Raw genomic sequence first — 11839 nt, forward strand, 5'->3', positions numbered from 1 at the left:
AAAAAAAAATAAAATAAAAAAAAAAATTTTTCAATTTTTTGAATGTATAATTAAAATACCTAGCACAGTGGGGACGTGGCTAAGTTGGGTCTAGTATAGATTTAATCTGACAGTGATTAAAATCACTATCATAAAAAACGCTTCGATGCAAATCTTTAGATATTGTTTAATTTAAAAAAAATAGTGTATTATTCCAAAAGCAACATGATCTCCTACTTCCTTATTTATAACCTGATTACAAGTTTTGTGATTTATAAGTATAATATATGAATAAATATTTATTATAGCAATTTAATATATAGTATGAATTTGATATTTAATGATTTAGTATTGTAATTTTTACGGAGAAATTATAAAAAAAAATATAAAGTAGTTATTACTTTTATGACAAACGTATAAAAAAGTTAAAAGTTCTCAGCTTTCCATCGAAGCTAAAAAAATTGTAAAAATAATTACCGTTTTTATGAAAATGAAATAATTTTGCTACCAAATAAAATATAACATTATTTAATAAATTCTATAATATTAAATACATTATTATCAACACAACTTGATTTGACCTATTGTTTGTCATTCTTCAATTGTCTACATGCAAATTTTATTAACTGGTAAGGGATAAGATGTTTGAATTGTTAAAAAATCTATTTATCATGTATGTAGAGATTCTACTCACATTAATTATTAAAATATCCCAAAGAAATAAGTGAAATAGAGAAAATGTATAATATTATCTGTTTCACTTTAGACTTTAATTATACACCTTAAACGTTAAGGATAGATTACTTTAAAACAACAATAACATGGACAATCTTTGGCGAATATTCATAGCTTCCACGAGAATAACTTAAGTGGATTGCCCATTTCTTTACAATTAGGTAAGAACTCAAACAATTAAAAGATATTCATCGGCGTTATTCTACTAACCTTTTATACATATTAAAATAAAGTGAACAATAAATCCAAAATAAAAACAATAATCATTTCTACTTTAGGAATTATATCAATCTTAAAAAAACATATTTCATGTATGTTACTTTTCAAAAAGTATTCACTATTATAATAATAATTCAATAACTGGCGATCGTGACCTTTAGTAGTTGTTTAATTATATCCACATTTGAATGAATTATTTCTAATATTATCATATGTGTGTGTGTTATGGTGACTAACTCGATTTGACGAATTATATTATAAATGAGTGAACTAACTTTTATGGTATTTGATTAATTAGAAGAACAAAAAATAATCATAGTATTGATCCATAATACATTTTACTTGAAGTTTTATGTTAATATTAAAATGTATAACTCAAACAGTGATTTATATTATCTCTTGCTTATGCAGCCGTTTAATTATAACACATTTTATTACTTGCAATTTATTTTTATGAATTCAGTAATACATTATTATAGTTCTTAACATATTTATGTACACAAATATACTTATTTTCCAGCAAACCGAGGTCAGAGGAGGTCCAATAAATAATTGATAAATACATTATTATGTAATATAGTAATAAGAAAATACCAAATTCGCTCAGGTCGCTGAGCCGCAGTTTTAATTTAATTTCACGATTGTAGTTTGTGCTTAAGAAATAATTTATTACATAAATTCAACTGGATTTCTGGCTAAGTGAATAATTAATTGAATTTATAAGTATCAACAAATAAAAAGTAATATCTAAGTACAAAGACTTTAATTCTCTGCGTTTTTTATTAACAAAATAAAAATGTTTCAACTACCATAGACTTACCTTATTACAAAAATAACAAAAAATCTTTATTTTTGGAATTTTGAATGCGTAAAATAAATAGATATAATTTAAACTCAAGTGAAGCTATGCAATTTTTACTTAAATACGCCATAAGAGTTAGAGGAGAGCTTGTCGTTCTTCGAATATTTTCATTATGGCACAGCTGAAAAGTCTACAAAAAAAAAAAAAAATGAATACCATTAATATTAAGATACTTGGTCGATTATATTTATCTATACTAAAATAATATAATAGTTTATCGAAGAAGGATATAATTTAAACTGTGGCAATTGTTCTTCAACTGCTATTGTTTTCGTTTGTCTAGTATTATACTCCATTTGCTGTTGGACTATCAATCTACACTTTAAAAAAATAGTTTTCCACATGGTTGGTAACTCAAATCAAAATTATTATACATTCGAAGCGCTTAATTAATTTTTAATTGTTCTTTATTTTCCAACCATAACAATGATAATTATACAAAATAAATCACCGCACATTTTAGAACTCTATTTTATTTTTTACGTTATCATTAAACAAATTTTTTGGACACGTATATATACCGAAATGCAGAATGTTTCAAACCTAACTAACAACTCTTATGATATTTGATAGAATTATAATTTTGTTGAAATTTATTTAGAAAATAATTATTGCCTTCTTAAACTATTTTAAATCATATTTCTATTATTTATCATTAACAAGAATCAAAATGAAAATTTAATTTAATTATTTTTTCAAAATTTTAGTATAGATATTTTTATTACTTTTTTACCAAAAATGATGATCGGACAAGTACTCAATGAATTATAAGCATATACAAATTGGGTAGGCGTAATTTGTACTAGTATGTATTTATACAGGGGGTTAACTTAGCCCCAAAATATGTCCCGAGAAATTATATTTTTTACCAGCCTTATAGTTGGAAAAGGGGGTTTGCCCTAAAAATAAAACTATATTATCAAAGAAAAAAAATGATTTATTAGGTAATGAAAATTTAAGCCCCGCAATAAAAAAATATTCACATGCCAAATGAACCAAAAATATTCATCACGATTAAAAAAAAACAACAAATAATTAAAAATTAAAGTTTCATTAAAAAGTTGGTGTATATATTGTCAGAACTTTTATCGTATTCTAAATTATTTTATATTTTTAAAACTATCAATCAGCAATATATACAATTTTTAAATGTTCCTAACTAAAATTATATTGGTTAACAGAACCGTGGTAAGTATGATGTTACATTTAATGTAAATACTATGTAATAAACATTGTTATCTCAGCCACGATTACTATACTTGATATCACATAATTATAATAACTTATCAAATTTTTCTTCTCAATTTAACAATTCCACAAAAAATAATTATTGAAACAATTTTACTTTCATCCTCATCCGTCGGACTCGCAGTCCAATATAACTGCAGCCCACTGGGAAATTTCCCGGTGTCCCGGTAGGCTAGTCCAACCCTTTATTTATAATTCATACTCCACCCGCGTTACATACCCACTCTATACATATTAAAATGCTTGTGATTCGATAAGTATTTATTCTAAAATTTTTATTAACTTATTAAAATTTTTTGTAATATGTAGCCCAATAATTGCTATTTTTAAATTTCAAAAACATGATAAATATATGTTTTTCAATTTTTTTCTAAAACAATTAATACTGTGTTTTTAACGTAGTCCAAAACTGTAAATATTATTTAAATAAAAAGTAACGCAAAGTATATATACATGTCCATTACAAAAGCACAGTGAATTGCGCATTGATTGCACGCCCTTTAAAATTAGGTAAATAACAATGTTTAAATTATATTTATCGCGTTGGTTGTTATTTTTTACTTGCACACATAACGCACAGTTGATTTATATTCAATAATTTCAAGTCTTCAGTGTACTTCATTGTTGTATTTTTATACTCGCAGATGAATAATTAAAATTCGTCGAAATACTTCACTTTAACTTTAACAGGATCCAAAAGTCGAAATACCCTCACAACAATTTGCACAACCAACTCCTTCATTGTCAAGTTTTTTGCCGCTCGAAAGTATTCCTGGAAAAAAATTAATTTTCATTTCCCAAAATTCGCCTGCACTAATTGTTTTAAAACTAAAAAAAAAATGAAAAGTATATTCAATAAAGATTGAGCTAACTAAAAGTATAAAAATAAACTGAAATCACAACTCTTCTACAGAATGAGCTAAAGCCATTAATGAAATTTTACAATCTAAAAATTAAATTATGTTATTGTAATTTCAAAAAGCCAAATTAGTTATATGAATAATTCAATCAAGAACTAAACTATAGGTTTAATTTAACGTAACTAACACCTAAAGCTAAAAATATATAAGAAAAAAATTTCTACAGAATTCTGCGGATAGTTTGAAGCTCTCGGGCAACGAGAATTTCATGGTAAATGAATTATTTCATTATCCACAGCGTAACGTTAAAAGCTGATGTTATTTATTAATGAAACCGCATAAAACAAAAGACAGGTGACAGCCAAAATAATAGTTTCTGAGAATTTGTCCGCTATAGAAAATTTCCTGACAATTTAGCCTAAAAAAATTGTACTGAAATATATAGACGTTAATATAAGAATATTTTCTCAAGGTAACTTTTAAAGCTAATTTTAATCGAAAAGGTAGATAACTATAAAACTTTTTTATTCTTGTTTTTTTAATTTAGTATTATTACACACTTTAAAAATTATAAAATGTTTAAGTAATTTTTTAGCTTCGATGCGAAGCTGAGAAGGTATTAATTTTCCATGATTTGTTTATTTTTTTTTATATTATTTTTTTTTTTTGTATCTGTCACTACTTTTTCTTAGATCTCACTGGACAAATTTTTTTCAACGATGCGTCAAAATATCACAAATCGTATCTCGTTGATGACATTACCATCAATAATTAAAAAAATTTTCCCTCGTTCGTCATAATTAGTGAAAATCCCCCAAAAAAATACGATTTTTAAAATCGGTAAATTTTGAAATTTCTTTTCTAAAAATTACCATAATTTATTGAAAAATGAACAAACCAAAATAAATGTTTTTTTTTATTGATACCTAGATATTTTACTTTTATTTAATATACATTTTTTGATAATTTAACCCTTTACCTGCCCACAGAGAGGGTTTAAAAATAGCAACTTAAGTGTTTCGGACATACTCCGAGCTTCAAACATATGTTAAAATAAAGCTAATGTTATGCACTATAAGTTAAAAAAAAAAGATTGTCCCGAAGACTTATCTTCTATATGCAAATGACTGCCGTAGTTAAAAAACATGCAATTTTAGCGTTAAAATGTACGATTTTATATTTTACTTTTTCAACTTTAAATTACTATAACTTTTTGAAAAATGTATAAATCAATATTAATTTTTGTTTTTAACTAAATTATATATATATATATATTTACCTCTCACCCAGCATACTTTTTTTTAAATTGAACCATTGTCCTTTATACAGGGGGGTTCAATTTTTTAAAATACTACAGATTTGCATCGAAACGTTTCTTATGATAGTGTTTTTAATGTCTGTCAGATATCATTTATAGTTGTCCCAACTATACCATGTTCACAGTGTGCAGCGACTCCACTGTGCTACCGCTTTTTTTTTTAATGAGATTCCTACAAATAATAATTTTTATTTTCAAAAATATGAACTTAAATGTATATATTATTATTATTTATTCTACCCAGAAATATTTTTTAAATAACTATTTTTTACCATTATAGTTTTAAATATAAATTATTTGAATTAATATAAATTATATATAATTCAAAAAAGACCTCAACATTTTTAATCGGGGATAGAATACGTTATTTTTCCAAATACAAATTTTACTGTTTATAACATTAAGTTTTGATTATTATAGTATTATTTTTAGAAATTGTTTCAAATCAAATAAATTAAAAAGAAATAGTAATTTAAAATATTAAATTTTTATCGAAATATCGTTCCGGAATTTATAATTTATTTATTCTATGAATTTTTCAAACACAATTATATTATTGCCATATTAAAAAAAAATCTTTGTTAGTTTAATTGAATATAAAATGTAGTTTTTGAAAAAATAACAATTTCATTTTTCGCTTTTTATTATGTATTTAATTAAAATTACTTGCAATTAAATACTTTACTATACGTACAATTAGACAAAAATGTTAGCACAGAGTTTCTTTTTTCAAATAAACTTTTTTTTTTATTATGACGATAAATATTATAGCACATTTGCATACGGTTATGTAATTATGTAAATAAGTACAACTATAACATATAAGTTTATGAACTATTTATCAAGAATGCATTTAATACATCACATAATCACATTAATATTGCCTAACTTATTTTAATCATAACGATATTGATCTTAAAATATTGGTTTGATATAATGTATTCTCGTAATGATAATTTTACACTATATATTTCCTTTAGGCTCTGATTTTTTTATGAGTTACTTGAAATTTTTTTTACTTTTTTCTCTTTTATACTATCGAACACTTGGTGATACGCAAATAATAGTGTTTATGATAATTGTACTTATTTTCCATATATGAAATAAAGTTAAGTTGAATAAAAAATAAATTAGATTTGTAAATGAGTATTAAGATTCTTTTATAAAATTTATCTGCCATTGCGCATTGAAAAAAAATCTAAAAATTAGTTTGAATAAATCGTATAATTCACCATTAATGTAGTTTCCATAGGAGCTGTGAAGGCTTCAACCCATTAATTTGGAGAGAAGCATCTGTCAGATCTATTATCCAAAATTATGAAATAGAGCATAGAAACCTCCTCACTGACAATATTTCAAGTACATATAATTCATGCGAAATTCAATTTCAATTTAAAATATTACATTATTGAAATTTGCATCATAAGATATTCTACCGTATTTTAGAAAAAAAGTCACTCCAACGTTATGTGTCAAAGAAAAAATGTATGGTTATCAACCACATTTATTATGGAATGTATTTAAAACGATTTAAAGAACGATCAATTATTAGATGCAATTTCTCAGTTCCGTATTACATGCCTAAATAACTTTTTTTGTTGGATTACCTAGTTGCTTACCCCTAAAATTATATCCTACTTTATTAATTCCTAGTGTGTCCACTTTTAAGTTTAAACGGGTATACATTTAAGATGATGTCGGTTAGCCTATAACTAGTTTCAGCCTTTAATTAAGTTGTATTCATACACTTTCAGTAGATATATTCGATACGCTTTAAACTAACCCTAACACAAACCCAACCCTTCTTGTTTTCTATATGGTGTTAATCTTGTACATCAACAAAACGTCTAGGCAGAGTTTAACAATGTTTCGTTTGGATTTACAGATGTTATGGATTAAAGTAAACATTATTTTTAATCAAGAAAAGACCGTTTCGGATACCTAAGATGTTTGTTAATACATTTTTTTCTAAATTACCTTTGGATATTTTCGTTTAATTTAATACGATAAAATCATAAGATATTTTATATTAAAAAGAAAATGTGCATTTATTTTTGTACTTTCGATATTTTTAATAAAAAAATTAATCAGTGTTGTATGAAATTCGCGTAACTCAGTGTAATACACTTTTGACTTATATTGTTGTAAAATATAGTATTTTGTTTTATTTTTTTATGTAAATTTCAATAATTTTCAAAGATCATGAATTATTTATACCGTTTGAAATTACGTTAGTTGAACAAGTTTTCTTTCCTACCGTAAGGTATCGATCTGAAGTTGTAAACTTTAGTCGGCGTCATATGCGCATAATTCGTTTTTTTACTTAAAAAAAAAAACTTATCGACAGAGGGAAATTTGTAAAATACACCTATACATAAATGTGCAGGTAATAATTTATAATAATAAGGAACGGCGGTGACGGAATTATTTATTTATACAAATACATTCACTTTTTTCGTTTCTTTCTTGGTGCATCGATCGGCGCAAAGCATTCCGTTTGGAGTCGACGTTGGTTTTTGTTAAGGAGCTACACTCGAGAGCCGCGGCGCAGTTACTTTATTTCTTTTGATAATTATGACCTTAGTTTTGGTTTTCAAAAAAAATGTTGTCTGTGCAATTCCTTTTTCCGACTAATATTTGGTAACCACAATTACGTCTGGACGCATTTAAATTACACCGGAATTCCAAATGAAATAAAATTTAATGACGGTAGCTGTTTCGTTGCTTATTTGATCCATACTTTTTTAATTCCCTGCCGATCTTAGAGGATGCGGCGTCGAATACGGTGATACGTTCTTCTAATATCGTTTATATGATGACACACGACGTCGGCCATCTCGCTCATTCGCTATGCATTTAATACAAATATATATATAATAATTTTAACGAACCTCCTCCGCAATAACAACATGTACTTGCACATATACGTTTAACGTCCTCGCACACAATATCCCCTGGCTTTACCTCTCCGCGTGTCTTATTTTATCCAGTCATTCTCCGTTGTAAAAGTATATGAAAAATGTAACATGTATCTTGCATAACGTGTACATTTATAAATATATTATTAAAGCGCATGCATCGTACATATATATATATATATAAATTTATGTCTTCTATCACCACTCCGAGTTACCCTACGGGATACGCGGCGTAAAACCGGGATGCAGCTGTTAGGGGATAAATATGTATTAATATTTTAACTTTAATATTGCAAACGGGCACAACACTCATCCAACTCGATGAATTACTTACAAAAGTTTGAATACACCAGAGCAGTCGCCTCTGGGTTTCTTTTACTTTTATATTTTTAAATAAAAAATAAACAACCAAAACAAATTATGAGACCTCCTCCGTCCGCCCGCTCACCCGGTTTGTCGTGCGAGGCCCGACCGACGTAGGGGAGGCTTCCATCGCTCGGGTTTTACAACCTACATCGCCGTTGCTGTTAGCGCCTCTAGCTGCCCGTTCGCAGATCTTAAAATGCAGGCCGGCAAGTGGGGCGGGGGCGAGTACGCGATGATACGAGGGTGCAACGAGAACACCGGACGGGGCGAAGGGCGGAGGGGGTTATTTAATAAATTAAAAGATATCTCGTTTATTATAGAAAATTCTGTACCCAGCCAACATACATTATGCATACGACCAACTTAAATAAATAAGGGGTCCGAGCCCCCTCCGGCGAATAGGTCCTCCGGCAGAGTATGTGTGTGCGCCTGAGCACTTGTTCGCACTGCCTCTTTCATACGCTCATAACGTATATTATATTACAACATTACACACCCGTGGCAGTGTATGATATACCACCGCGCACCCGCGTGTTGCAAGTATAGATTTTTTGTATTATTACTATTATTTTTATTGTATCTCTTCCCCTTGGGGTCATACGGTACCACCGCGTGCAAGCCGCGTCAACGGCATAATGCACGTTTAGCGCATCCATTGTTAACGCCGCCGACTGTATTACTTTATCATGTGCGTGTAGTTTTGAAAATAAAACATCGGCGATAATGAATGCGCGAGAAGATAAAAAATAAACGTTGCTTATGTTTTACATGCATAAAGTAGTGTAGCGAAAACGAACGCTTCGCGTGAAAGACCTACGGTAGTTTTCTAAAAAATTACAAATGGGCTGGAAGTATCCGATATTTTAGCGATTCAAGTGGTCGGTAATTATTACTCGCCAATCTGTACTGTATGTCCGTAGCAGAAAATACGCTCGCCCGTACCGACTGCAATCAATGTGTTGTATAGGTCTTGGTAGCACCTCTATTAGAAATTCCTAAAACAAAGTCAATAAAAAACATGTGAAAAATGTGTTTGTCTAATCCGACGGTTAATGGAGACAGCCACGAAAATGCGATCGAATGAAAAATATTTGTTTTTTTTAAAGCCGAATTTGATTAAGCTATTATTTATTAGGTTTGGAAAAACAACAGATTTGAATATTTTTTTAATTAATGCATATTACTATAATATTGAACGATAAATGAAATAGCAGTAATTAGAAATTAATGATAAAACAATTACGTGTCATTTTGCGCTATTAATATAGCACATATTTCTCGTGTCTACAAACTTATATTAAGTTCTGTGTATATGAAATTCACATTACAACTAACTGTCTACTAATTCAATCTAATATTACCGAGTACATTATTTATTTTTTCATCTAAACAATAATCTATGCCGCCATTTTACAATTTAGTTGAGTTCTCTACAAAATAAACTGATCCAATACAGTTCAATGATTACTTTCCCATTTCATTCTACGAATTTAGTATTTCATAAAAAATACAAATGTCAAATGACAAACAAAAAATGGTCTCGAAAAAGTCCTACTCTCAGACAAACGGATATATCCGTTAGCTAAAACGTATATTCGCTATTCTTTAAAAAAATAAAATTACATTTAATATGTATGAACAATTAGGTATTGTGTTTTTTTTATCATCATACCCCAACAAAGTCCTGCGATATTTTTCAATTATGATTCTTTTTTTTTTTATAATACATAATTTTTTATTGTTTCTCCAACTGTCTCTCTATACACTCGACTCCCTCATGATTTAAGTTAATGTACCTATACGTCATGTACACGAGAACGCGTTTAAACTTTTTAATTCAATAATATTTGATACATATGAAATGATATACAAACAATGAAGCGAGTGATTTCTCCCTAAGCATAAAGTCAATCCAATTAAACAAACGAACAAAATAATAATAATAATAGTAAAAAGCATCATTCGTCTAAACGCTTGTAAACCGTTTGCCTAAAATTCAAACACTACAGTCTCGTTTTATAATTAACCATCACTCGAAAACTTTTGCAAACGACTGTGTTCTTTACCTTGTGTTTTGATACATTTCAATGCTAGCAGCTAAAATTTATCATTTCGTTTCGCTTTCAATTGTGCTTAATTAACCAATTTACAATAACTGCTCTTATGGCCCATAACAATGTATGTACATGGTTTCCATGAGCAACGAATTACAAAATTATATTATATTTTATTCATTATATTGTACAGGCATTACGTAATTCTTAAACCAATCAAAATTAATTGAATACAATATAAGCTGTGCTGCTTTGGCTGCTATTATGTAATTATCGATTTTGCTGTGGAATTTTATGAATAAACGTCAAATTCAATGTACATAGACCTACATTAAGAAACTCGGCGTTGTCTTTAGGCACGACAGCGAACTTAACGTATAAGCATATTAAAAATGTATACTTATTTGTGTAAAAAAAAAATCCCACGGCGTAAAGTATGTTTTTCCATTAAATAGTTTACCTTTTCAAAAACATTACAAAGTTTAACTCTACTTAGTTTTCTCGAGTACCGCGTGTATTTAAAATATACATTTTAATAAGCCATTAGTGCCAGTTGAAACAAATAAGAATTTCTCGGAAAAACTCAAAGTTTATAGTTTTAATCTTCGACTTACAAGATACGGTGTGCGTTTGATGCGAATTGATTTTGACGTCAAACGCTTTATACTTGAACAAGTTTTAACTTGTCCCATACGTTACTGCAACGTGTGGGCTCCATTCTTTTCACGACACTTCGGTTCGACGAATTTGATTTTTTATGACCGTTGCATGTCCGATAAAATTAAAAATCATTGAGTCGAAACGGTACGAAACCACGTCGATGAGATGGTCTAACGTATTATTTCCTTACCCCACATGTCCTACTTAAAAGCAGTGTGAACGCTTCCTACTACATACTTACGCAGATCAATAATTGGACACAATGTTAACAAGAGTTTCGTTCCCCGTTCCACTCGACCCTTATTGTTTCACTCGCTCCATCTCATTGCTGTATGTGTACTGCGTATATACATACCCCGTGCCACTGCGCCGTACCACACCGGTCACAGCCGTCGTTTCCGCCGCTGTCTTCCCCGCGGCCACTCTCTCCTCATCGCACCCGGTCCTCGCTATTAATTATATTATATTAATAGTTAGTTTGGCAACATGGCGGAGTTGTTTCGCGAGTGTGCATGCGCACTGATTGACGCTTCCAAGCGCACCCCTTTCACACCATCACACCGCGGACTTCTCTCCGCCGACGACGTGCCCTTATGAGCATCTTGTCAATTTTACTTGAT

General features: G+C 29.1%; 1 long non-coding RNA gene across 1 annotated transcript; it reads right to left on the reverse strand.

Annotated features, from left to right (window-relative positions):
* Positions 1 to 3453: 3453 nt before the first annotated feature.
* On the reverse strand, positions 3454 to 11545 carry LOC126904285 (uncharacterized). Its single transcript, XR_007703705.1, has 3 exons — positions 11461 to 11545; positions 5183 to 5393; positions 3454 to 3815 (listed from the first exon to the last, which is right to left on the reverse strand). It is a non-coding gene; the product is annotated as an uncharacterized LOC126904285 (long non-coding RNA).
* Positions 11546 to 11839: the final 294 nt, after the last annotated feature.

This window comes from Daktulosphaira vitifoliae, unplaced genomic scaffold (genome assembly GCF_025091365.1).
Source record: "Daktulosphaira vitifoliae isolate Bord-2020 unplaced genomic scaffold, ASM2509136v1 Scaffold_4, whole genome shotgun sequence".
In the NCBI taxonomy this organism is placed as follows: domain Eukaryota; kingdom Metazoa; phylum Arthropoda; class Insecta; order Hemiptera; family Phylloxeridae; genus Daktulosphaira; species Daktulosphaira vitifoliae.